Source organism: Panthera onca, chromosome B3, assembly GCF_046562875.1.
Source record: "Panthera onca isolate mPanOnc1 chromosome B3, mPanOnc1 haplotype 2, whole genome shotgun sequence".
Taxonomy (NCBI): domain Eukaryota; kingdom Metazoa; phylum Chordata; class Mammalia; order Carnivora; family Felidae; genus Panthera; species Panthera onca.
In genome coordinates, this window is record NC_138344.1 from 67,019,242 (window position 1) to 67,047,238 (window position 27,997).

The 27,997-nt window shown below is 37.2% G+C and overlaps 1 long non-coding RNA gene across 2 annotated transcripts in view; it reads right to left on the reverse strand.

The window, feature by feature from the left end:
• Window positions 1-27,997, reverse strand: part of LOC144616682 (uncharacterized) — a 77,821-nt gene that overhangs the window by 46,301 nt on the left and 3,523 nt on the right. For both annotated transcript variants that reach the window (XR_013556243.2, XR_013556244.2), the window contains exon 2: window positions 24,311-24,405. This is a non-coding gene — a long non-coding RNA (uncharacterized LOC144616682). The remainder of the gene's footprint in view (window positions 1-24,310; window positions 24,406-27,997) is intronic.

Consider the following 27,997-nt stretch of genomic DNA (forward strand, 5'->3'; position numbering starts at 1 on the left):
CAGAGTTTATCTTATCTGACTCTACTTAGAAGAAATGGTTCCTGCCCTTAGGAATTCATAGTCTCTTTGAGAAAACAACAGGTTACATACAAATTCAGCCAAATACCATAGACGGGTGTTGAAGGTTTGCAACATTGACAATTCACTAAAGCCCGACATTCATTAAGAGTAAGCCTATGGAGTAGGGGGATCACTCCCGGAAATGATAGCATCTACCATCTCAGTCGAGAGTGGGCTGGCTCTTCTCTCATAAACAGTGAGGACTAGACTCAGCAGGTAAAGCAGACCCTGACGGTTCAAGAGAAAAAGAACAACAACAACAAATGCAGGCAAAGAGGAAAATAATCTATGGCCTGGTAGCTGTAATACCTCCATAAATTCCTCCATTATACAGTTAAATCCACTCTACAAATGCCCAGATTTATGCTTCTGCCAAATAAGGGAGTGGTGGAAAAACACTTATTTGCACACAATCTCTCACTCAGTTTGTGACCTGAGAAAAGTCTGTCAGGCAAGCAACTGTGCCTCTGTGCCTCTTCCCCCAGAGTTGTATTTGAGTACATCCACTTGCTGTTTGGTAGGTTAATCATTGATTTGATAATCATGCCACACCTTAGAGGACAGCACAGGGGGAGAGGGGGTAGCACTCTTCAAGAGAAAGAAAAGACCAGTACAAACTAGATGGACTGGGGAACCCAAAAGGAAAATAGTAAGTGAGGACACAAGACAGGAACTTCAGCTGGACTCTTCTATTGCTTCCACTAATCCCTTCCCTAATCTGGTTGCCTACCCGGAGCTTTGCTCCCAGGTGGATTTCTGGGAAGAGAAAGCCACCATTTGCTCCCTTTACCCTGGAGCCACACAGCTGCCAAGTGTCAGCTGAACAGAGGTGCATCAGAGGCCTGCAGTCAAAAGGCAGCAGGATGGCCAATTGCCATGAATTTCTGCAGCGTGTCTGGCATCTTGGCATCTTGCTGCTCTCCCCCTCCCCCAGGTTAACTGCTGAGAATCTCCGCCTCAAAAGCTGCTTATCCTACCAACCTCAGCTGCTGCCCTCCTTTCCCTATGCCGCCCTAATACCTTACCCCCTCACACCCTGCAAGTGAGAGGAAGTCTGTCATATACCTGGCTCTACTTGTGAGACCACCTAAGCTCTAATGTAAATGTTTCTTTCCCCCCTTACGCACCCCCATGGGTAAAGGCAGAATTGCCGCGTCCCCCTTGGACCTGATTGCTAGGCAACACTCAGCCATGTGAATTTGTCACTTCTGTTTGGCGCAAATTTCAATTTCACCTCCAACTGTAACAACACTGCTCGATATATTTTAGATGCCACTGTGGTTGGATGGCATCCCAGGAAAGATGTGAAGTACTACTGCCAGGAATGAATGATTGGCATTGGGTAAAGCAATTCTCTGAACTCAGCCTTGGCAGACCATTAATTGTTAAGTCTGTTCTGCTACCACCAACCTCTTGTCAGAATCATGTCTATTGTAAGCCTTTGAGACAAGAGTCCAAATGGTAGAGCTCTTTCCCTCTGTAAGACTCGAATTATGTCGATAACGAAGCAGTGGATTTCTCGGCTCACAACATATTACTTCTTTCTACTTTCATCTATTGGCTGCACTTCCATGTGCAAAGAAAAATAGTTCTACGTATGAATATTACTGAGCTAAGAGCTACTATGTGCCAATTCAGATTTGGGCCCTGATAAGAGATTCACCTTCCCTTTGGTTTCTTCATCACAATCTGCTTCCATTCACGGTAACGATTAGATGCTGCTATGAGGAAACAAGTTATTAATGGAGGAAGATAGAAATTAATGCCAAACATACTCTGCTGACAATAAATATATAATATTTGACATGCGAAATTCACACACCGACGTTATATCAGAAAACATGCAACATGAAAACAATTATAATTTTTGAATAAACACGGACCATCGCTGGCAAGACATAATGCCATAATTCCCAAAGCCTCCATCTAATGTGGTCTGTCCAATGTTTCCATACACATGTTGAATATTATTTGCCCTTAAAGACACGTTCAATTGCCTAGACACCTACGTCGACTATCCTTAAATACTACAAATTTGCTCAATCGGCTCTAAAGATGCTACAGTGCGCAATGCTTTCATTTCTGTGCCTGTGCTAAATAACGGTGAAAATAGGAAGTCTGTTTTGATTTCCCCTTCAGCCCTCCATCCACCAACTTTTCAGTCAATTGATTATTTTTTTCCTCAAATCAAAACATCCTCAGAAAGCTTGGAAATATTTTCCTGGAATGAGTCTAATTAAATAGAAGGAGTCAGTCAGCTATGAGTGAGAATAGTGTTTCAGACTGCGTGCATTCCCTGATTCATTGGAAACAAAAGGAGTTTCTGTAACAGTGTGAATGAACCATGAAGTGTGCATGTTCTTTTAAGAAAGGCCAAGGGTGCAGTTCTATTTTCTTAGCTCTGCTTTCATATTTATGTGTCTCATTTCCAGCTCATTGCTGATGCCTCAGCTGCGCTATCCATCACCACTTTTATCCTCCTTGTTCCTCAAAAAGAACATAAAATCCTTTTTTATGTGGTGGTAATATTATTGCAAATAAAAGCAAATACCAAAATCTTTATTAGTCTGCCAAAATAATAAACTATTTAATAAAAGCATGCTGTAAAAATAAGGTCATTTGCATCACTCAAGTTACTTGCAGGAAATACAGAGAATTATTGGTCAAAAAAGTACAAACCGACAGCAATTATTTCCGTCGTTCATCTGACGCATTGTGCAATAGGGTTAAAATTCTGTTGATATTTTGCATATTTCCTGAATTTAAATGCCTTTAATATTGCTCAAAACTGGTTTGGAAATTGGAAAATGGGAAGAAAAAAAAGCCCAATTCTCACAAAATACTGATTTCTTGTTTGTAAAAAGATCTTTGGTGAGGGAAAAGGACTAAGTAGACCGGCCTCTTTGCTGATACCTTTTTCACAAATGTAGAACTTGACCCACTGATAACCTTGATATGTTAAGATTTATTGCCTAAATATTTACCATTTTAATATCCAATATTAATTTTATTTGCTTTGGATTTGTGACCATGCTTCGGCTGTATAATTTTTCCCCTCTTTGTATTCACCTTTTGTCATTTCTGCATGCACACCAATATAAGACACTTTATTTGAGAAGGTTAGTTTAACAGTGAAAGTTAACAATACATGTATTATTTCTAAATAAATGCCTCACGTTTGATCTTTTAGCCTATTGTGATATAAACCCACCGATTCTTTTTCCCTTGTAATTTCCATCCTCAGCTGGCAGACTTGCAAATATGTTATTGATATGTTTGTAACATAACCAAATCAGTAGGGTGGTAAGAACTGAGGTATCAGTTGTGCAGTCCTTGCATTGCCAAGAACAACCTGTATACTGTTTCGTCTACATAAAAAGCCCACACAACAATTAAGGCTCTTTTCAAGACTATATATAAAGTATTTACATTATTTGTTTCATGATGACATTTAAAGTCATGAGAAGCTCATCAAATTCCAATTATTTCTATTTTTGCTTTATAAAGCCTTTTGTCTATGGTTGTTTTCTTTGGGCCACAAATTAATGACGCCATTTTTAGTGACATCAGGTTAACCTAAGAAAATGAGGTGTAATTTCTACCTAATGTAAGGAACCTGAGGGATAATTTATCTAGGAAAATTTGGACATGTGAAATAATACTTTTAGGAGAAAATAAAGGCAATTAGATTCAGATCCTATGCATTATGGCCTGAATTTGTGTCTCCCCCAAAATTCATATGGTGAGGCCCCAGCACCCCATTATCTCAGAATATGACTGTATTTGGACACAGGGCCTTTAAAAAAGTCATCAGTGTTAAATGAGATCATATGGCCTAATCCAATCTGACTAGTGTCCTTCGAAGAAGAGAAATTTGGACTCATCAAGAGACAGCAGAGGTGCAAACCTAGAGGGACGGCCAAATGAAAAAACAGCAATAATGCAGCCATCTGAAAACCACAGAGAGAGGCCTCAGGGGAAACCAACCCTGCCAGCACCTTAAACTTGGACATCCAGCCTCCAGAACTGTGTGAAAATAAATGTGTGTTGTTTAAACCACCCAGTCCGTGGTATTTCCTTACGGCAGCTCTAGCAAGTGAATGCACTATGCAATATAAACAGGAATTGTTTAAAACTCTATTTGTGATATCAAATCATATATAGTATTAATTTTGGCCAACTCTACCATTCGAATGTGTTAAAGACAATCCCAACTGACTGTGAGCAACTCAGTGTCATGATAGAACAAAAATCCAACCTGACCCCCTAAATTCTGTGTTATCACACAGTTGCAATCTGAAAATTTTGCATTATATTTGAAATTCTTTGTGCTTCAGGAGTTCTTTTTTTTTAATTTTTTTTTAATGGTTTTATTTATTTTTGAGACAGAGAGAGACAGAGCCTGAGCAGGGGAGGGGCAGAGAGAGAGGGAGACACAGAATCTGAAACAGGCTCCAGGTTCCGAGCTGTCAGCACAGAGCCTGATATGGGGCTCGAACTCACGGACGATGAGATCATGACCTGAGCTGAAGTCAGATGCTTAACTGACTGAGCCACCCAGGCACCCCTGTGCCTCAGGAGTTCTTAACCTGGATCTACAGACCACAAAAAAGCCTCTTAATATTTATTATATACCACATTTTGTAGGCTTTGCATGTATTCATTGTAATGGGGAGACTGTGTCATCCCCAAAAGTTACAGCTACTTAAATCTTGGGATACTGTTTCTATTTGATCAATCACTAGGCAATAGAGATTATTCCATAATGGAAATAAAATTTAATGCTAAATATCTTTATTAGTAGGTTTAGATAGGCAATCATTTGTCATCAAATGTATGATCTGGCTAGTCCATAGTGAGATGTTTGACTCAGTGAGAAAGTCATAGGACTTGAAAATTTTGTCAGAAGACGAGATACATCTTTTTTTTTTTTTCTTCCTCAAAATGAAATGTTTTCTGAGACAGTTTACTGGCTTGTAGCTTCCAGGCTCATAAGGATCACATAAGTTCTGAAGATTTGCAATATGTTAAATTCTAAGAAAAACATCTGCAAATTTAATGAATTTTATTCTCTGCAGAGAAGACCCTGAGATTAAATTTTTAATCTGGGCTAAGTGCTGTGTCTTCGTCAATGACACTAGGGTAATTCCTAGAAAGTCACAGTTCTTTCTTGACATCATCTACAAGAGATTAAGAAGCTCTCCTACACAAAGCTGACATCCCCCAATAGTTGTTGGATTTGTCTACAATGCATTTAAATTCTTGCCATCATCCTTCTGGATTCATCAGATTCAGTACTGGGGATTATCCCAGGGAGCAACAATCATGTGTGGGAGAATCAAAAATGCTGAAACGCAAAATCTCCACTATGCTGGTTTGTGGCCCAGTTATCTGTTTTGGAGTATGTCTGAAATATAATATAGAAGATGGGGCGCCTGGGTGGCTCAGTCGGTTGAGCGACCGACTTAGGCTCAGGTCATGATCTCACGGTTTGTGAGTTTGAGCCCCGAGTCGGGCTCTGTGCTGCCAGCTCAGAGCCTGGAGCCTGCTTCTGATTCTGTGTCTCCCTCTGTCTCTGACCCTCCCCCACTCATGCTCTGTCTCTCTCCGCCTCAGAAATAAATAAACGTTAAAAAAAAAAAATAACATAGAAGAAAGGACATCATTCACCTTTATCTGGCCACTCATCTAAAGAATCCATTCTTGGCATTGTTTTTCCTGGGGATTTAGTGTAGATCTTCTCAGAGGGCACCAGAGTAGATTGCAGCCTGTCTCAGAGAAAGAGCAGGACAGCAGAAGAAACACCAGGGCTTCTAGGACCAGTGGATGCCAAAGTCTCTTAAGGGGCTAACAGTTTTGAAGTTCATCTAAAGGCACCATCTGATTTGCTGCTGTGAGTAGGGACTTAAATTCTCAGAAACATTCTCATGGTTTTGTGAGTTCGAGCCTCGTGTCAGGCTCTGTGCTGGCAGTGCAGAGCTTGCTTGGGATTCTCTCTCTCTCTCTCAAATAAATAAATACACTTAAAAAAAATTCTCAGAAACATTTGATGAGAGGAACTTCCAGGAAAAGACTGAAATTCCTTCTACTAAAGGCAATGTGGCCTTGGAACATTGTAATATGTTTACAAATATAAATGAGACCATTTTTTACCATACATGGCACTTTAAAAATTCCTTTTTTACACAGGAGGAAACTATAGCCCAAAGATGATAAAGGTCAAAAAGTTCATAATAGACCCAGATTCAAACCTGGGTTTACCTGGCTCCAAAGCCAGTATTGTCTACCACACCACCACTGCTTGATCCATCCACTTCCTGCTTTGTAAAATGTGGCAGGTCTATAGGACTATATTAAAGCAGCCATCTAAAAAGTAGCATCATACCTGAGATAAGCAAGTTAAAGAGTACACGTTTGAAGTGGTAACTTAAGCATAGAAAGAAAGCCATAAGGGCCTCCCACTAAATGCCCATACCTCTGTCTAAATAGTTGAAATAAAACCAGTGTGGACACTGGGAGAGAGACAAAAGACTGAAGAAATCTTACCGGTTTGTAAAATTCAAGCAAATAGATCCATGTTTCAGCTGTTTAAACCGGATAACCATACTTTTCCATAACCACTTCACTTCATAATACATGCCTAATGAATGCATTTAATTCATTAAACAAAACATGGTATGACATTATATGAGTCTCCTATGCTGGTGTTAAAAACATCACCCCAAGCTTAGTGCCTTAATGCAAGACAAATTTATTCTTTCTTTTTTCTTTTTTTTTTTAACTTTAGAGAGCTTGAGCTTGAGCAGGTGAGAAGGGCAGAGGTAGACAGAGAGATCATCTTAAGGAAGCTCCATGCTCAACTTGGAGCCAGACACAGGGCTCTATCCCACGACCCTGGGATCATGACCTGAGCCAAAATCAAGAGTCGGATGGATGCTCAACCGACTGAGCCACCCACCGCTCCCCCCAACAAAAATTTACTACATTACAATTCTAGAGGACAGATGTCCAAAATCAGTTTCACGGGGCTAAAATCAAGATGTCAAGCAGGACCACACTCCCTCTGGAGGCTCTAGGAGAAAATCTCTTTCCTGACTTTTCCAGTGTCAAGAACTGCCTTCCTTGACTTGTGGCTCCTTCCCTAATCTTTAATGCAATATAATATCATCTTGCTTTAGTCATCACACTGCCTTCTTCCATATGCAAATCTTCCTCTGCCTCTTTCGTATAAGAATCTTTGTGATTAGGGATGCCCTGGTGGCTCAGTAGGTTAGGCATCAGGTCATGATCTCATGGTTTGTGGGTTTGAGCCCTGCATCAGGCTCTGTGCTGACAGCTCAGAGCCTGGAGCCTGATTCGGATTCTGTGTCTCCCTCCATCTCTGCCCCTCCTCTGCTCACATTCTGTCTCTCTCTCTCTCTCTCTCAAAAATAAACATTAAAAAAAATTTTTTTTTAAATCTTTGTGATTACATTTAAATTCCATCTGGATAATTCAGGAAAATCTTACAATCTCAAGATTTTTAATCACATCTGCAAAGGTCCATTTGCCATATGAAGTAACATTAACAGGTTCCAAAGATTAAGACCCACCTGGGTAACTTTGGAGGATATTATTTAGCCTATTTAGCCTAGGCAATCATACAAAACGTCTATCATTATGGTATACTGGAGAATTGAAGCACTTATTCAGATTTTTTAACAGTAGTTTATAATTTTTTTAAGGGACTGGTAATTATATTTATTTAGTGCTTATTTTGTACAGGCACAGCTCAAGATATTTTATATATATTATACAAGTTAGAAGCAGCAAAACGTATTATGAGGTAGGTCCTCTGTCATTCCTGTTTTAAGGATGGAGAAAACTGAGTCACAAAATGTAAGATTATCAAACGTGCCCAGGGTCATAACTACTTCATTAAATTATCCAGATTAAAAGCATAGTAGACTCTTGAACAGCACTGGTATGAACTGCACGAGTCCATTCATACACAGATTTTTTTTGTGATAAATACAGTACAGTGTTATAAATGTATTTTCTCCTTCTTATGATTTCCTTTTCTCTACCTTATTTTATTGTAAGAATAGAGTATATAATACATATAATATACAGCATATGTGTTAACTGTTCATGCTATCAGTAAGGCTTGCAGTCAATAGTAGGATATTTAGTAGTTTTCAGGGAGTCAAAAATTGTACATGGATTTTCAACTGCATGAAGGGCCAGTGTCTCTAACCCCTGTGTTGTTCAAGAGTCAACTGTATTTGCACATATAAACAAACTCCTTAAAATATCATTTCATATTGCCCATGCAGCTATTCTAGTATGTTATGTAGTTTATTGATTGGCAGCTACAATGTGCTCTTTGTATAAAGTTATTTTTTTACGGACAAACTTTAATTCTTACTTGGAATCGTTTCTAAACAATAAACCCACTAAGTCCTTCATTCTGCTACTGGCAATGATAATCCTATTTCCTGAGCACCTTTCTTTCCTCCAAATGTCACAAAGTTCAAGACAGAGTTACATAGTAAAAGAAAGCAATTTCTCTCACCAAAGAAGCATGAGATAGATAGCAGGCCTTGGCAGGCCTTGGCATATGCTCAATTTCTGTTGTTACTCAATTCATTAATTGCTTGTTTTTATTTGAAAGTCTTCTCTGAATGTGTTCCTTATAACTTTTAAAACTTCTTTTTATACTCTTGTTTTCAATGGTCCCTTACAGGCTTACAGATGGAGATCTGTTTCCCTTATCCTCATAGGTCACCCATGTTCTTGTTTTTCTTTGTGGAAGAGGAGGGGAGAGTGAACAAAAACAGCTCTGTTGTTTAAGATCTTTTACACACATTCCTTAATCTTTGGAGCTTTCTTTAAACCTTAGCTATATGGTGGTGTGTTGGGAATTTCTTTCTGGAGTTTTGAAGAATGTACCTTAAATAATGGAAAAGTTGTAGAATTTGAAGACTCAGTGAAAAGTTAAGTTTGATCCCAAACCCACTGGCAAGGGTTATGGGTTTTATTTTGTTTATAGAGGTTTCAAGTTACCCCAAGCATGCGTAGTTTGTTGTGTTATTAGATTACTTCCCTTGTAACATTATCAGAATACATAATTGTCCTGGCCCCTTCAGCTTAACTAAATGGAGTGCCCCCAATGGTAAGAGTTTTATACACCACACCATGTAGAAAGAAGAATGGTTTTCAGCAGAGTCTGGCCTTGTGGCACCTCTTAACACATGATACTATCAGGGCCTTACTACATTTCTCTCTATCCCAAAGAAATAAATATACTATGGTAATATGCATAAAGAAGTAGTGTCTTAATGAGATGGTGACTAATGGCTGTAGTGACTGGTCAAGTCGTGTTCAGATGAAATCTATAGAAAAAGATTGACTGATTGATTTTTTAACTATGAACAATACTGAGAGCAGATGATACTGAAAGAAGGAACTACATGGTCACAGAGTCAAGAAGTTGAGAAGCTAATTAATACAAGGGTAGAAATCCATGAGATAATTAGAGAACTGAGGCAGACATTGATTGTTACTTGTAGCTTTATTTTAGCCTGCACGACAGTACATATCTTAAGAGATCTGGAGAATTACATATGTACACACACAAGAGGGAAAAAAATCTGAAAGCATTGTTCTTATGACTCTAAGTTTAGGGTGATCTGTAAAGCTTTTAATTAAAAAGTTACTGAAGAAGAAACATCTGAAATAGAACAGCGAACAGGTTCCTCAAGCGACTTAGCAGCTTTCAGTAGCATCAACTGTTACAGCAAAAACAAAGATTTCTAATCTTAGAACTTGGCAGGTGAGTGAGTAACAGATTTCTCAATATAATGTTTTGATTTGGGGAAAATAAATGGATTTGTGATTTTTTTATTTTGCCTGTTTCACAGTCACATATTTTATTACCCACTTGGGAGGTTGATTACAAATATTTTTAATTAAAAGAATTCTTGGCTCTCTGTTAACTGAACAATTTCCTAGACCCTTGGCCTCTTTGGGGATATGTAAAGCAGTTCAAGTCTGTAAAAATGAGTATATCCTTGAATATGCTGATTTTAAGATATATGTAGGCCTGTGCATGCGTGTGTTCAAAATGGAAGAGAGGACCTAATTAAGAAGTTGAGGTTTTTAGTGTTAGAGTTTCTTTTTGAATATTATTGGTTTCTGTCACTTTATTAATTTCTCTCAACTTTTTGATTTTACTGATTGCAAATGTTGGGAAGAAGGTGCAGAGTTGTTTGAGGTATTTTTACACCCCACAGCATACCATCTTACGTTTCTTTAAGTGCAATGAATGTTCTATTAATGAGGGCTGTTGTCAACGCTGTGCCAGTAAAACTGCCAATTAAGACAAGAAAAGGTACTCCTAGATATTTCTTAAGACATAAATTAGCTCTGTAATTGGGCTCCACAAAAATACATTTAAACAAATAATTTTTCCACTAATAAAATGTTTTTGAGTCACCTGGAGTCTCCCTTAAATTTTGCTCTTCCTCATCACCTTTACACGGGCCTTGCAAATATTCCCTTATTCACTTGCCCACTGTAAGGAATCATGTGGGCCTAGGGGTAATAAAGACTATGAATTTACTGCTCAAGCATATGTCTCCTGAGGTGAGGGCAGGTAGGAAAAATACTAAGTAAGTCAATTTCTGAAAATTATTTGCAAGGCTGCTCTAGCCCACATTACAGAATGAAAACAGATGGTCTTCAGGATGTGCATTGTATTGACGATTAAAACCCAGCACACTAAGATATTTTATACTATAGTGGCAAAGGGATACAAGCCAAGATCTGAGAGAATACGGTACCTTTCCCTCACAAAGTAAGTTGTAAAAATGCCAGACTTCTACAATATTACCTGTTGCAGATGAGGTCACCTAACATAGTAAATCCTCTTAGTTGTCTTTCTTCAAAGGGTCAACGTTCCTCGCTTTTTGTACATTGAAATTTAGAACACAGTATGGTTTGTTGTGAAGTATTTTATGCCTAACACTGTAAATATTTTCAAACATCAGCTTAATGGCCCTTGATTATTAACATAAATTTAAAAATCATTGGTAAAAGTTTTTTAATGACACATATGGATGGAATAATCTTAACTGCTTAGGAATGGTATAAAAATAACCACACCCTTTGGTTATGGTTATTTCATATTAACCCAATTCAGTATGCATTTGCCTTCATAAATTTGATAATCCTCTGAAACAATTTCCCTTACAATGCTGTAGACTCGGTGGCTTGATTTAAATAAGTTTCTCTATTAGTTTCTCTTTCTCTGGCAGAATAAAAATTCTTTAAAACTTTTTAAATTGCCATTTCTCTTTAGAGATCACTTAATTCTTTTTTTCCTTATGGTCTCAGATGAAACATACAAGGCCTATTCTGCATCAGTGAAGAATTTTCATATAATTAAAAATATTTTCTCTTTCCTTTCTTTCATAACACTCAAACTAGGTTCATCTGTCCATCCATCTACTTAATCATCCAACATTGACTAAGTGCCTACCATGTTAAACACAAGGACTAAAAAAATATCAATATATAATCTCTTCCCTTAAGAGATACGTATCATTCAAGATGCTAGCAGGGAAACACCTGGGTGGCTCAGTCAGTTAAGCGTCTGACTCTTGATTTTGGCTCAGGTTCTGATCTCACAGTTTGTAGGATCAGGCCCTGCACTGGACTCTGTACGGACAACATGGAGCCTACTTAGGATTCTCACTCTCTGCCCCTTCCCCGTTCATGCATGCACTCTCTTTCTCTCTCTCTCAAAAGTAAATAAATAAACATTTTTTAAAATTCAATGGAAAGATCATTTATAGAGGTGTGTGCAGAAGTGAAGAATCAGCAAGGGATACTGAGGTGTCCAGACACTGGCAAATATGGGAAGCCTAAAATGTCCCCAGGCCTAAACCTCCCAGGCAAGGAAATGGTGTTACCAGTATTCAGGGAGGGCTAGAGCCAGGGAAGCAGGGCCATAAGGCAGAAAAGTACAGCCAGACACACAGCATGAAGGCAGAAAGCAGGGAAAGAAATATTCTGACTTCTCTTTCATCTTTTATTCTCCTGCTAGAACTCTTACTGGCAAAACCCAACAGAAAGCCAGAGGGCAAGAACCTGACTGATGCAGTCCAACTAAGATCCAAATAAAGGCAGAGAATGAATTGGGGTTATGAGAAGTAGCACCTAAGGTAGCCCCCAATGATCCCTGCCTTCTGGTATTCATTCCCTTGTGTAATATCCTCCCCTTAAAAGTGGGATGGACATAGTCACAAACTTCTGATGAAAAGAATATGACAAAAGTGTTAGAATGTCACTTCCATGATATGGTTCCATCCTGGCTCCTAGCTTCAGCTTCCATCTTGGATATTCTCTTGCTGTCTCACTTGCTCATTCTATGGGAAGCCAATTGCCAGGGTACAAACTTCCCTATGGAGAGTCCTACATGGCAAGGAAATGAGAAAAGCCTCAAGCCCAGCAAGTTGCTGAGGTCTTCAGCCCAACAATGCCATGAGGAACTGAATCCTGGCAATATTCATGCGAGTGAGCTTGGAAGTGAATCTCTCACTAGTCAAGTCTTTGCATGAGTCTTCAGCCCTCTGAGAGATCCTGAGCCAGAGGATGTAGCTAAGCTATGTCTAGGTTTCCGCCCCACTGAAATTGTGAGATAATAAAGAATTATTGTTTTAAGGTATCAGATGTGGAAGTAATTTGTTATGCAGCAATAGCTAATTGATACACGGGAAGGGAGAAAAGTCAGAAAGCAACCAGCACAGTTTGCCCTTTGCCTCCCAGCATGTATTTCTGCCCTTTTATGAAGCAACTCTTGCTCTCCACACAAAAGTGATACTAAATCCCATCAACTATTCTGTAATCATGGGATAATTTCAGTTCATTCATGCCCTTTTCTAAAACTTAAATTATAATTTACCTTCCATCAGAACTTTTCATATTCAGTAGCAAAGAGGAAAAAGAAAACATAAATTAACATAAGATACAGCCACTATAATACCTGATTCTATAACTGATCATGAGACCTAAAATGATATCCATCACTTGTTTTACCCTGTATTTTTGCTGATTGGGGTTCCTTCCTTGGTAGGGTGACCCAAACCTTTATTCCCATGATTTAAAATCTTTAGTAGTGCTGTCTTTATTGAATTCCAATTTCCATTGACTATTCTTATAGAATAGTAAGAGGTTCTTCAGTGAAACCTCTTAGTTCCGCCATGCTCTTCTTGCCCCTACTGTATCACAGTGACCCAATTTCCCCGTGGCAACTGGATCCAATTACCTCATTCAGTAGAGTAAGGTCTTCCTGTTGGTTCTTCAGCATGAGAAGCCCCAAATGGCCAAAGGATAGTCTCAGCTTCTAAGGTAATGAAACAGCAACTATGTTTCCTGGCAGAAATTGTCCTACCTTGGGAATTAGGACTTCTAAAACTTCTGAACCTTTAAGTGAAATATATAATAGTGAAAGAGGTAGCTCCCACCTCCACCCTTTGGTTCCTCAACCTCTAGATTCTGGCTATGGAAGGATGGCAATATATGTCTCCCGTTAGTTGAAAGTACTCTACAGCAACCTAAATTCACCAGTGTTTCTAAGCTGGTGCCTCAGCTGAAGAAAAAAAAAAAAAAAAAAAAAAACTATTTTAAAATAGACTCAGAAATTGTGCAAATAACCACAGGGGGTCAGCAAACTTATTGGAGCCACTTTCAGGCAGAATGGAGTCAGGCCTTTTTTAATCCATTGATCTCCATAAGTCCATGCTCTGACTACTGGAACATGATGGTGTTTTACATCCTAAGACCTAGCATTATCTCAGAGGCAGTATCTAAAAATCTCCAGAAGACCTGAAAATTTCTCTCCCCCAGAAAAAGTATCCTGGTAAGTGACTTGGTAGCTTTATTTGGAAAACCCATGGAGCTCATTTATGGCCATATTGCAGGCCACGTTCTTCCTCAAAAGAACCTGGCTTGTTCCTTAATTAAAAGGGCTTTAAATCTGTGAGTTGGCTTAAGTCTGGAAGATGGGTATGAGGCTAAGAATTCTCACTATGACAACCTAAGTCACTTTTTATTTTGTAACAAGTCAAGAAACACCTTAGAAGGTTGCCCATCTATTCAATTCCCAGTGACCTTATGATCACTTAGTTATGGGCACATGTCCATGTGAGTCAAAACACTCTGATTGCAACTCTGGAAACTATATCCTTTTAGGATAATTGTGCCACATTGACTCACAGTTAAGAACGGAAACTTGGCCCTACTACTCTGGGATCCCTTTTTTTTTTTCTATTCAAATCAGGGTGTCATTTTCATGGCAACATCACCCATGTCCATCATCAGCTGCTAGGGACAGCCACCACAGAGGCTTTCATGGATGTGGCTGTTACTCTCACCAGTGCATTTTAATATGTTTTGAATGAAAGAAGTTTCCTCAGGGTGTTCTGGGGGTACAGAAGGTAAGAGAATGGTGGAGCAAATTGCACATTTTAAATCTGTTCTCATTTCTCTAAGGCATCAAACTTCATTTTCTACATTTTGTCAGGGTAGACCTGTAATCTTAACCTCATTGACCATGAGCAACGGTTAAGTCCAGGCTTCCATTAACCAGCTAACCATTAGACTCACTCCCAACTGTCCTAGCTAAAATACTAAACCTCAAATCCTAGTAGAGGCCACATATGTACATTTAGCATATTCCAGTGGTTCTCAAACTTTAACCTGTAGTAGAATCACCTAGAGGATTTGTTAAAACAGATTTCTGGGTCCCATACCTTAGAGTTTCTGATTCAATAGGTCTAGGATAAGACTGGGGAATTTGCATTTCTAACAGGTTCTCAGGTGACAATTGATGCTGGCTTGGCCCAATCACCACACTTTGAAAACCACTGTCCTAATTCAGTTTTACAGTTCATTCCCCTTAACTGTAATCTCTTTAGAATTCAACCTAATTCATGCCTGCCAGATTCTTGCTTATACAAATTGGTAAAATGATCTCCTCCCAGAGTCAATCTTGCAGTTTTCCCTCAGGGTTACACTAGTATTTAATTCTCTTTAAAGACCTAAAGGTGGTAAGGGGTGTTGAATGAGGGAGGAGTGTCTTGAGGAGAACAGAAGTTACTGAAAAGTTTATTTGCAAGGAAAAACTGGTTTTTCAGACAATGGAAGAGAGCTGCATTCACTCTTAAAGCAGGTTCAAGACAATCAGAAATTCTAAATTCTCAGCCTCATCTATGCCTTTCCAAATGTTCCATCCCAAATGTCAGTGTTTCATTTCTTCCCAACAAATGCCCCTACATAAGAAATATAACATAAGAAACATGAATTCTAAATGTGTACCCTAGGTTAGAAAATCTTCCTTAAAACTTCCGTAGAAACTTTCTGATATTGCTTTCATGTTCTGGTTTAAGAGTTCAAGCACTAGGCATGACTTTTTCTTTCTTATAAGCTCTACAACAAAGAGATAGCCAACCCATCTCTGAATCTTTTAATTATCATTGTTGCCATGGTGATCAAATGACACAACCACATAATTTCCTAACGCCTTGCACCAGCTGACATTCCACCCAGTATCAATACCAGCGATTACATGAGTAATTGTGTTGTCACTGCATACCATGAATTACGTCTTATGACTTACCCTCTTTACTTAATTAACTTCTCAATAAGCTTGTTCAAATTGAGCCACTTCATTTTTGCATGCCAATATGATCTCTTTCACAATGCTTCCCCAGTTACTTTACTTCTCGGTGTTCTTCATAGGAGTTCAAAATGTGGTTTATAAGTATTTAATACCAATAACTGAAAGGACCTTATGACAACATTCAATGAGAAAACAACCTGTTGAAGTAAAATAATTCCCTAAAAAAATAAGAAATGCAGCTTGCATCTTAGCATTCAGATTACTTTGCCTTTCATTATTCATTCTTTCATTCATCACATATCTTTAAGCACTTCTTACGTACATGGCAAACAAGCAGGAACTGGAAATGTATCAATAAAGAGGTATGTACATTCTTCTGTCTGCCCTCCCAAGTCCCATCCTTCATCCTTCTCTGCTTTGCTTTCTGTCTGTAAGGAGCTGATCTCTGTGAGCTGTATCAACAGCCTTCCTCATCCTCTGACCTTCTGTGAGATTCAGTCAGTGGGAGGCTCCTGGTAGGAGATGGAGAAAGAGACCAGGGTATTTCTTCCCCAGAGATTTCCCTTTTTTGGTGTACTATTGTGGAAGTATGATGTATTATTGTGGCTCCTATTGAGTGACTCCACTTCTATTGTTCTACAATAGAACAATTGTTCTTTTGTTGTTCTATTGTTCTATTGTTCTAGTCTACAAAAAAATCTAACTGTACCATTTTCTTTCCTTCAGACATACAGATATTATTTTCTTCCTGATATTACTAGTTCCTGGGTGCCTCAACATCTCTGGGTGATTACTTAATCTTGCCAATAACGCACAAAAAAAGTCCTTTCATTCAATTTCTTTCAAATTCCAGTTTCCTGCCATTAGCCTGACTGGTACAATAGAACAGGACATTCTTTGCCTTCATGAAACAAAGATTGTAGCAGGGGAAATAGACATTTAATATATTATAACTGGAAAGCACAAGGTGCAATGGCACTGCCTGGAGGGATATCTTACCTAGCCTCCCATATCTGGGAAGAAATGCTGTATGAGATGTTAAATATCACATAGCCAAGAGTAAGTATGTGAGAATTTAAGTTTTGGCAAATACAGTCTTCTGTGTCTTTGCATCAAAGAGGTCTGTAAACTAAACCTATTTGAGAATCATGAAAAGTGACTACAAGTAAAAAAAAAAAAATTGTTAGTTTTGTAAGTGTTAGGATAAGGTAAATTTTGCCTAATTCAATTTCACAGTTAATTCTCTTTGATCTATCACCTTTAGAAACCATTCCTACACATGCTTGCCAGGTTGCTGCTCATGTAAATTGGCAGGATTACATATTCCTTGAGATAACTCAGTGGCCTCCTAATTTCAGTGATCTTTAAAATCTCAGTGGTTTGCAACAAGAAAGGTTTACTTCTCAATGATGGTAAGTGTCCATCCCTAAACAGCTAAAGGCTCTGTTTCAAGACTTAGGCTTATGGAGCAATGACTGATGATTGCCAGTCTCTTGAAACAGGGAAAAGAGGATCAAAGAACTGTGTGCTGGCTCTTAAGGGTTCTTCCCTGAAGTGAATTCTGTCACCTCTGCTCATTTCATTGGCCAGAACAAATCACATGATCACTGAGCAGCAATGGATGGTCTCTCAGCAAGGGACTCCATAGGGAAGGAAACTAGAAAATTTAGTGAACAGTAACAAAAGCTACTACATCTAGTAGATGCAATTTTGCCAATGGATGGAAATCAGGTAGTCTTGAAAAGTCTTGATAAGCCTTAGGAAACAAGAGTCTTTTCTGTAAGATACAAAATTAATAATGAATATTCAATTAGGTCTAACTTACATGGGCAAAATATTCCCATCCATTCACACACATTAGTATTCTGCAATAATAGCATTAGAATATTTCAACTGAATGACAACACTTCATATGCATTTTAAAAGAGAGCAGAATTAAGGACATATAAATTTTCTTTTGCCTGAGAGAGGCAAAGGAGTCAGTGATAAAGAAAAAGAAAGAAAATCCTATAAATAAATCAGGTAGGTTAATTTATGTGTTCTTTATTAATTTATAACTCCATCTTTTTTTTCTCTCTCTCTCTATTTTTTTTTTAATGTTTATTTATTTTTGAGAGACAGAGCGTGAGGAGGGGGAGGGCAGAGAGAGAGGGAGACACAGAATCCGAAGCAGGCTCCAGGCTCTGAGCTGTCTGCATAAAGCCTGATGTGGGGCTCGAACTCACGAATTATGAGATCAACCTGAGCTGAAGTTGGATGCTTAACTGACTGAGCCACCCTGATGCCCACTCCATCTTTTATTTTAAAAATATTTGAGATTTTAGAGAAAGATTCTTCCTAAATATTTTTATTATCAATATTTTGAGATATTGAATCAAATTAATACCCACTACAATTTTCCAAAGAACTTCTTACCTGTAAAAAGCATTCATTTTTCCAAGTCAAAATACAAAATTACATGTACTCAAAATAATTATGTTAAAATTATGTGTGTGTATGTGCAAACAATTAAAAAATTAAATATGGAAAAATTAAAAGAAATGTTTGTAAGGAGATACAGAAGAATATTCTTTTGTTTAATTTCTAGAATTATAATGCCAATTTCATGATAAATTATTTTAAGTATTCACTGTCTATTCATCATCAAACATCGCTTATTATTTTCATTCCATCAGTGTTTATATACTAAATTTTGCTTGCTTAAAAATCTTACCTATTTCATTTGTCATGTTTTTTATTGTAGATAAATTAAATCATAACAACTATATATGTTCTCCTTCCTCATACTTAAATAATTTTCAAATATCACTTATCTTGCAGGTATGTGCAGAGTATGTATCCTGTGTGTATGCACTGAGATACACAGATGAGAAATGAAAAACAATATTAGAAATATGTAAGCACATAATCCAATGTACACATTGCTAAACACAATAAAATTTTGGTAACCTACTAAAATTTTCTACAAAAAACAACACCAACATACAGAAATCTTATTGATGAAATAAAAGCTCAAAGGGAAAAGGACCATAAATAAAACGTTGTTCAATCAAATTCTAATGTATTCTACAATTGCAAAGAAAATGCTCCAACTTTAAATTCTCCTTTCATATGCTAGTTTTTCCAGTTCTTCTTGCAAATTGCTCTACTTCAAAGAAATATCAGGTTTTCCATTAAAATAAACTAGTTTATTTAACTATTCCTGCTGCCATTGAGTCACCTTTTAGAATTTAGTTTGTTGGACTTTTGAATTCATCTAATTACTCAGAATTGCACAGCTGAACAGAGAAAGTTATTCATAAGGCTTTACCTGAGCCATGAGATATTGCTCTGAATGATTGTAGGCTATATATGTTCCATGATGAAAAAGAAATGACAGATGGGCATGATGTTTATGATGCTCCCAATATTTTCAAAGCTGTGGTCGGCCACTTTCAAATGATTGATTTAGAGTCTAGGGCATTTATATGTTTGGACAATATTTTAGGGGAATAAAAATAGGTGTAATATTGAATCTGATGTCATCACATTTTAAGTTCATTTCACAGAGAAGTGCTTAATGAAGAAAATCAGTGGTTGAATATGTATTCTCTACATTTCTTGAGAACTGTTCCTTTCCAGTGAGATTCTCTAAGGAAGATTGTTTTCTTTTTTTAATGGATTATTATTACAGCTCTAGAAATTCAGAATGTGTGAGAGTATACACCATTACTTTTTCAAAATTACAGAGTAGACAGTTTTATGATTCTGAAACACATAATCTGGCTTGAAAGTCAGGAAACCTGGGTTCCAGTCCCAGCTTGGTCACTAACACACTGCGTAGCCAAGCACTAATCACCTGATATATCTGTTTCCGTTCTTTCACTAGTAAATTGAAAAGAAAATATTTTCTTCAACCTATTTCAAAGGGATATTATTAGGATATATGAAACAGAACTTGTTAAAGTACTTGGAGCTTGTCAAAAGAAGAACCATAATACCACACTATAATTATAAAACTGTATATCCCACCAGACCGAAATATCTTCCTAAATAAGAATAGCAATAAATAAAATTATAAAGAAAGAATATGGAAATAAACTTTTTGAATAGGGAATATTAAAAACATCAATTTATCACTTAAGAAACCTCTTAAGTCCTCTGATGCAATTTTATAGACAAAACATCTGGCAATGGAGATTGGAACTGGATGCAGATACTAGTCTTAGTTCCAGTGCATTGAATAGGTAACAATGAACTTCAAGAATTTCATCATCCATCTCCAACTTATTGAGACACCTTGAGAGTACAATCTATAAGACTTGGTTACAGACTGGGGAAACATCAGGGAGAAGGGGAAGTTAAGAATTACCTTGAATACTAAGTAGCTGGAGGATGGTGTCCTCAAAAAGTAACAAACTGGTAGAAATGTGAGTTGGAGTGACTCAGTGGGAGTGTAACATGTCAGGATATTGACCTTAGGTTTGAATGTGTGACATATCAGGATATTGACCTTAGGTTTGAATGTGCTGGAGATGCAGGTGTCCCGAGTTCTTTAAATTAGTTACATCCCAATCATATTTTGGAGGAGTCTCACTTAGCCATGTTAGCTAGAATTTGGAGCACTAGTGTTCTTGATGGAGACCTTCCAAAAAACAGACTTTACCATAGTTTAGTTAATACTTTTTTCCCCCTATACTTTACCATACAGCAGTTAAAAAGAATGAGATAAATCCATATGTAGTGATACAGAATAATGTCCTAGATATATTTGGAAGAACAAAGTAGATGACAGTGAATACAGTATGCTCCCCTTGGTGAAAAATAAAAGTGATATATGCTTATATATTCATAAACTCATTCTGGAAAGATACAGAAAAATGGGTAATGTGTTGCCTCACAGGAAGGGATCTGGGGGACTGGAGATCTGAGGAAGCAGAGAGACTAATTTTATTCCTTACTCTGAAATCTACATTTTCTCATATATATGTATATAGCTTTTTTTTGACCAGTGTTTGCATAGTATATATCTTTTTTCCATCCTTTTACTTTTCATTTGTCTATGACTTCATATTTAAACAGTGTTTTTTGTAAACAGGGTAGTCGGGTCTTGCTTTCTTGTTGAATCTTTCAACCTGTATTTTAAGTGTTTGGACATTGACATTTAATGTGATTACTGATATTGTTAGATTTAAATCTACCAGCTTATTGTTTTGTTTCATTTTTCTCTTCTCCTTTTACTCTTTTTTTCTTACCTCCTTTTGGACTAAGTGAACATTTTTATATGAATTTATCTTCATTCCTTCATGGCTTGTTATAAATATTGTTCTATCATTTGTAGTGTTTGCTTAAGAGTTTGCATGTGACAGATATTGTGACCAGTGCATTTATTAAAAAAAAATTTTTTTAATGTTTACTCATTTTTATGAGAGAGAGAGAGAGAGAGAGAGAGAGAGAGAGAGACAGAGTGCAAGCAGGGGAGAAGCAGAGAGAGGAGACACAGAACCAGAAACAGGCTCCAGGCTCTGAGTTGTCAGCACAGAGCCTGACATGGGGCTTGAACTCACAGACCATGAGATTATGACCTGAGCCAAAGTCAGTTGCTCAACCAACTGACCCACCCAGGCGCCCCATGACTAGTGCATTTATATACATTTAATCTTCATTTCATAAGGTAAGCACAGATATGCCTCTTTTACAGATCAAGGAAAAACATCTTGCTGAAATTACGAACCAATATCTCAGAACCAAAATTCAAATTCAGGTAAGCCGACTCCAAAACATATTTTTAGGAAAATATTGGAATACCTTTTCAACCTTTGATATGGTCAGAAGTCCATAAAAAGGACACAGGATAAACACTGAGTTGGTACTACATTTAAAATGGTTGAATATACACATGAAGACTTGAAAGGGATAAAGGGTCTAAATGTAAATAATTGTCAGAATTTGGCAATAAAATCAACATATACATTACTGTTATCCTTCTCTATGAAATTGAATCTAGTCAAACTCATCAATCAGAAGAAAAACAGAATAGTGAAGAAATTAACTATCTGCAGAAATAAAGTCTTACCCTTCAGGCAAAGTTTTAAAGTATGCTGCTGATAATATTAATGTGTAATGCAAATTTTCTTTCATATATTTATAACTGACTAGTGCCTGACATCAATACAATACTCAAAAATGTAAGTGCCACTAAAGATGATTTAGGAGGCTTTAGCTCCTCTATAATATCTAACACTAGCCTCAAATAAACTCACAACTTAAATACGAGTATGCTTACTATACAAACACACTTTTAACTACATAGCCACTCGTAAAACATCTTTGATATAGAATTCCAGAACTCCCATTATTGGGGGAAAAGAATGAAAGAAAAGGATGTCTCCACCAATGGATTCTAGTCTCCTTCAAAGTTTAATTCCTATAGTACATATACTCATTCATATACAGATACGCATTTTGAGAAAGTGAATTAATGGAATATAATTTATCAGATAATAAAAATGAACTCTATCCTTACCAGTAACTTACCAATAATTTAAGGTATTAATTACATATAAAAATTTTAACCAATTTTAACTGTATAGTTTGATGAATTTTGGTAATTGCATAACTACTGTTACTAGCAATATGTAGAACAGCACTTTCACACTAAAATGTCTCCTCAAGGCCTTTTGCCCTTAATGACCTCTCCTCACCACTGACACCAGGCAATACTGATTCCCTTTCTGTCACTGGTAGCTTTGTCTTTTCTAGAATTTCATATCAAGGAAATCATACTTAATGCACTGTAGCTTGTTTTTGAAATTCGTTCATGTTGTGTGTATTGCTGAGTGCTATTCCATGGTATAATTTGTTTATCCACTTACCACTTGATGGAGATTGGGTTACTTTCATTTTCTTATTATAAATAATGCTACGGGGGCGCCTGGGTGGCTCAGTCGGTTGAGCGTCCGACTTCAGCTCAGGTCACGATCTCACGGTTCGTGAGTTTGAGCCCCGCGTCAGGCTCTGGGCTGATGGCTCAGAGCCTGGAGCCTGCTTCAGATTCTGTGTCTCCCTCTCTCTCTGCCCCTCCCCCATTCATGCTCTGTCTCTCTCTGTCTCAAAAATAAATAAACATTAAAAAAATTAAATAAATAAATAAATAATGCTACGAACATTCACATTGTTTTTTTTTTTTGTTTTTTTTTTGCATAGACACATGTGTTTATTTCTCTGGGGTAAATACCTAGGACTGGAATTGCTGGGTCATAAGGTAAATTATGCTTAGCTTTATACGGTACTGACAAACTGTTTTACAAGGAGGCTGTACCATTTTTGTATTCTTACTAACAGTGTATTAAAGTTTTGGTTTATCCATATCCTTGCCAACACTTAGTAATGTTAGTCTTTATAACTTCAGGTATTCTAGTGGGTATGTGGTGGTATCTCATCGTGGTTTTAATTTATCAAGCAATGTTTTGATGAAAGAATATTTCTAATTTGTGTTTTCCTAGTGGCGAAAGAATCAGCTGACTCATACACATTCTGGTTTATTAATGAGTACTCCATGAAACTACGTAGCTTCCATCAGTTTCCTACCATCTGGTCTACATTGGATAAATAGTAAAGTTGATTTCTAAAATCTATGGAGCTGAAGATCTATGGATCTACTCTTCATACTTTTCTGTAACTTCATCAGAGAATTGGCTCCCTGTGAGACCAACCCTGAGGCAGTCAGGTATCCCATCTCTCTTCCTTCCCTCCTTCCATTCTACCAATCATCTCTTCTTCCAACTATCATTGACTTTATTTACAAACATTTGCATTAATTTTAGAAAACCAAAACAATACAGAAAGGTCTATATATGGAATCAAAAATTCAATTCAATTTTACCACCCAAAGACTGCCACCACCAACACATTGATGATTTTTTTCCAGATCTCTCTTTATGTAAAATAACAATAGACTATGTAATTATGATGGTCTATTTAATTTAATTCTTATAACAACTAGGTGTGGTAGATCATATTTTAATCCCATTTTACAGATAACAAAACTAAAAGAGAGAAGAAGAAAGAAAGAAAGAAAGAAAGAAAGAAAGAAAGAAAGAAAAAGAAAGAAGAAAGTTTCAGTTAAGTAACTCAAAGTAACAAGCTTAGTAAGTAGCAGTTCTGACATTCAAATTGAGGGAGTCTGACTCCACACTACAAGTATTTAACCGTGATTCTGCACTGTCTCCCATATATATGCCCATGTGTACTTTTTGTATGTTAATGCAATTATACTACATTTCATGCTTATATTTGCATACTAACAAATATATGCATACATCACTCTTTATAATGATGCATGATCTTCTACTGTATGGGTATACTGTGGTATATTTATCATGGTACATTTCTTTAACCAGCCTCCTAATTATTGATATTCAATTTGTTTTCCATTTTTTAATACTATAAACAGCATCACGAGGAATATTCTTGTATATACACTTCTGTATTACTGTACAATTATCTTCTTAAGATAAATTCCTAGAGATGGGAATGCTTAGAGCACATGCACATTAAAGACTTAATGTGTAGTCCCCAATTGCCCTCTAGAACAATTGTACTTACTTCTCCAGCAACCAAGCATGAGATTGTTCCTTTCCCCGTATTCTTGCCGACATTGGTATCTTCACCAGCTTTTCTTCTTTGAAATCTTTGTTAACCTGACAGTTAAGAAATGAGATTATATGGTTATTTCATTTCATTTATTTATTAATGGGGCTAAATATTTAGCCTTTGAAAATACACAAGTAACACACATATATTCATCTAAGTCAAACAACATAGATGTATATGAATCAAAGAGTAGAAGTCCTATCTCCCATTTTTTCTCATCAGAAGTATCATTGTTAACAGCTTAGGATGTAACTTTGTAAAGCCTTTAATATCTACTTACATATGTATGCATATATATATGTTTAATTTTCCTTCAGTACAAATGGAACATCTGCAACTTGCTTTTTATGCTGAAAGTATGTCTTAAAGAATTCTTCATTTTTCTTTAATTGTTACACAGTATTTCACTGTGCAGAGGGACCATAATTTATCCCATTCTGTTGATGAAATTTAAGATATATATATATCACACACATTTAGTTCCTACTTTAATTCCAGGACTGTTCTAGAAGTGAATAATACAAAGTTCCTTCCCTGATGAGATTTCCATTTTGCAAATAATGCTGCATTGGCACATACTTGTATATTTTTGCACATATGAGTACAAGATATTTCTGTAGGAAAGGACATAAAAATTTTTAATTTTATAAATAAACATAATGGATTATCAATAAATGCTGGTTGAATAAAGGAATAAAGATTACTCTCTAAAGCTACTCTCTAAATCATAAAATTAATAATAAGCAGATATGCCTTATTTGGTGTGAAAACAATTAAAATTTTAAAAATTAGTTTTCTGGGCATCTGGGTGGCTCAGTTGGTTAAGCATCAGACATCAGCCCAGGTCATGATCTCATAGTGCGTGAGTTTGAGCCCCGCGTCCAGCCCTGTGCTGACAGCTCAGAGCCTGGAGCCTGCTTCCGATTCTGTGTCTCCTTCTCTCTGCCCCTCCCCAACTCATGCTCTATCTCTCTGTGTCTCAAAAATGAATAAATGTTAAAAAACTTTTTTAATTACTTTTCAACATTAAAACAAAAGGAGTTAACTAAAATGAAGATTTATGTCATTTCTTGGAAAATCAGAAGGTCTGGTCCTTCTGATTGGGTCCACATTTGCACAGCTGAAGCCAAGTGAGGAATGAGTAGTGGTTTGCCAAAGTCCTCACTATCCTGTTGTCTTATACCAGGCTACTTTACTCATTTATGTTACCTGCCTGGCTCCTATAGCTTTTGAATTTCATGTTACCCATTATGAAGCAAAGAAAAAACATATGTAAAGGCAACAGAATGACTCTCAGGCCTGGAATGTTTAACAATGACTTCATACAACATATTAATTCATATAATACAACAATTTGTGTCTTTAAGAAAAAGCATCGGTCAGCTTGGGAGCACAGAAAAAGGAAATTCAGGAGGTGAATGATGGCATTGTCCTTCCAAACATATCTTGGAAACAGGATATTTTAGCCAGAAAACCAGCTGACCATTTCAGTGGCAGATAGAGTATAGAGGTTAAAAGCATAGACTTTAAAGTTAGACTGACTGGGTTGGAATCCTGGTTCTGACATTTACTAGCTATAGGACTTTGGGCAGTGCAATGGACTGAATGCTGAAGACCTAAAATCCAATGTGAGGGTGTTTAGAGGCGGGGGCCTTTAGGTGGTAATTAGATCATGACATTGGACCCTCATGAATGGGAATAGTACTTATAAGAAGAGACTCTCTCCACTCTGTAAGGATACAGCAGTCTGTTAACCAGGAAGAGCGCTCTCACTAGAACATGACCATGGTGGCATCCTGAGCTTGGACTTCCCAGCCTCCAGAATTGTAAGAAATAAATGCCTGCTGTTTAAGTCACTGGGCTATGATATTTTTTTTTTAAAGCAGCCCAAACTCACTAAGATAGGCAGATTATTTAGCTTCTTTCTACTCAGCTTCCTCATCTGCAAGTGGGAATGACACTGTATCCTACTTCATAGATTTGCTGCAAGATTTAATTGAGTCACCATACATAAAATACTTAGAGGATTGCCCGGCCCATATAAGCTGCCATTACTAATATAGAAGGATCAGATACTCATATAATGATGCCCTTAAATTTATGCTTCAAATAAGTACTTAATTCTTTTTTTCCTAAGTTCTTACCAAGAAACCTTCCGATGGCTTCCTGATACGGCATAATGAAATCCTTAAGGCCTCTGAGAATAACTACCTGCAGAGTTTTCGATTTGATTATCTGAGTCTTTATCAATCAGTACATCACTGAGATGTGCTGCCAGGAAAGCAGAATTCAGTGACAGCTTGCAACTTTTTATTACCAGCAACAGTGTTTGGCTATGGAGAGTTTCTTTTAAGTACCCTGGCAAGGGATTGAAATTATTCTGAGTTTGATTTCCTATTCACCTATTTTGTTGGCTCTACAAATGAATCCATAGTCACTCAAATGTAAGAGTTTGAGACTGCAGGAAGTGAGCTCACAATGCCTTTAAAATGCAAATCTTGGACAAGTCATTTCAGTATAATAAATAGTAATTACTTTATACTGATATAAAATTCATTAACTTGTTGACATTGACTAGGCTGCAGTAACCTTTACACTATCCATATAGAACGCTATGCACATAGAGGTCTTGCTAAGCCAACTTTTCTTGAAGTTTCAACAAATTATTGTAGGCAAATGGATATTACTAATTAAAAATAAGTTTTCCCTATTAACTTATGAGTCTTCTTAAAAACACTTTGTCAGCATTCAATGAGTACACTACTAGGTTTAAGATTAATATATTGTTTTTGATTTAAATTAAAGCATTTCTTTAAAATACTGTTTATTATGTAGATTTTTCACAAATTCAGATGGACTCTCCTTCAAATATAATTCTAAGTGTGAAGGAACCCTTCATTCTACATTTCTTACTCCAAAGGGACACGGTGTGAAACAAGTAGTGTAAACATTGTTGCCCCTCATTATGTGACTCTATGAAAGCCATTTTGCCTCAGTGTGGCAGTCATGGAGGTGACCCACTCAGATATCCTTTCAAAAACACCTGCTGCGGGAAGCATGGATGACAGACACCTTTCAACTGCCACACTTTTGGATCCGCTATGGAATTCACCGAAGGCCATGCCTTTCCAGGCTGCTCCCAGACTTGGATTGAACACAGAGAGGATACTAACCTGGCCTTTCTTGTCTGCAATGACTCTACTAGCAGTGCTCACTCTATAAGCAAAGAATCCCATCCAGCAGAGTATTCATAAAGAATAAAAAAAAAAACCCACTTCACAGAGGATGAGGTACAGAAGTGGGCCCATATCCATGAAATCTAATTGTATCACATACTGGACTATTTACATGAAGCTGGCCTTATAGAGTACTGGAAAGGCCTACTGAAGTAACAGCTAAATCAGCAGCTGAAAGACAATACTCTACAGTGAAGGTGCACCGTTCCTCAGGATACACTATAGGCACTAAGTCAGAGATCTCTGTATGACAGTGTGTTTCCAATAGGAAAGCTATCTGGATCTGGGAACCAAAGGGTGAAAGGAAGAACAGCTTCATTTACAATCACTCTCAACGACCCACTGGGGAACATTGTGTTTCACCTCCCACAACTCTGGGCTGGGCAGAGTTAGCAGTTCTAGT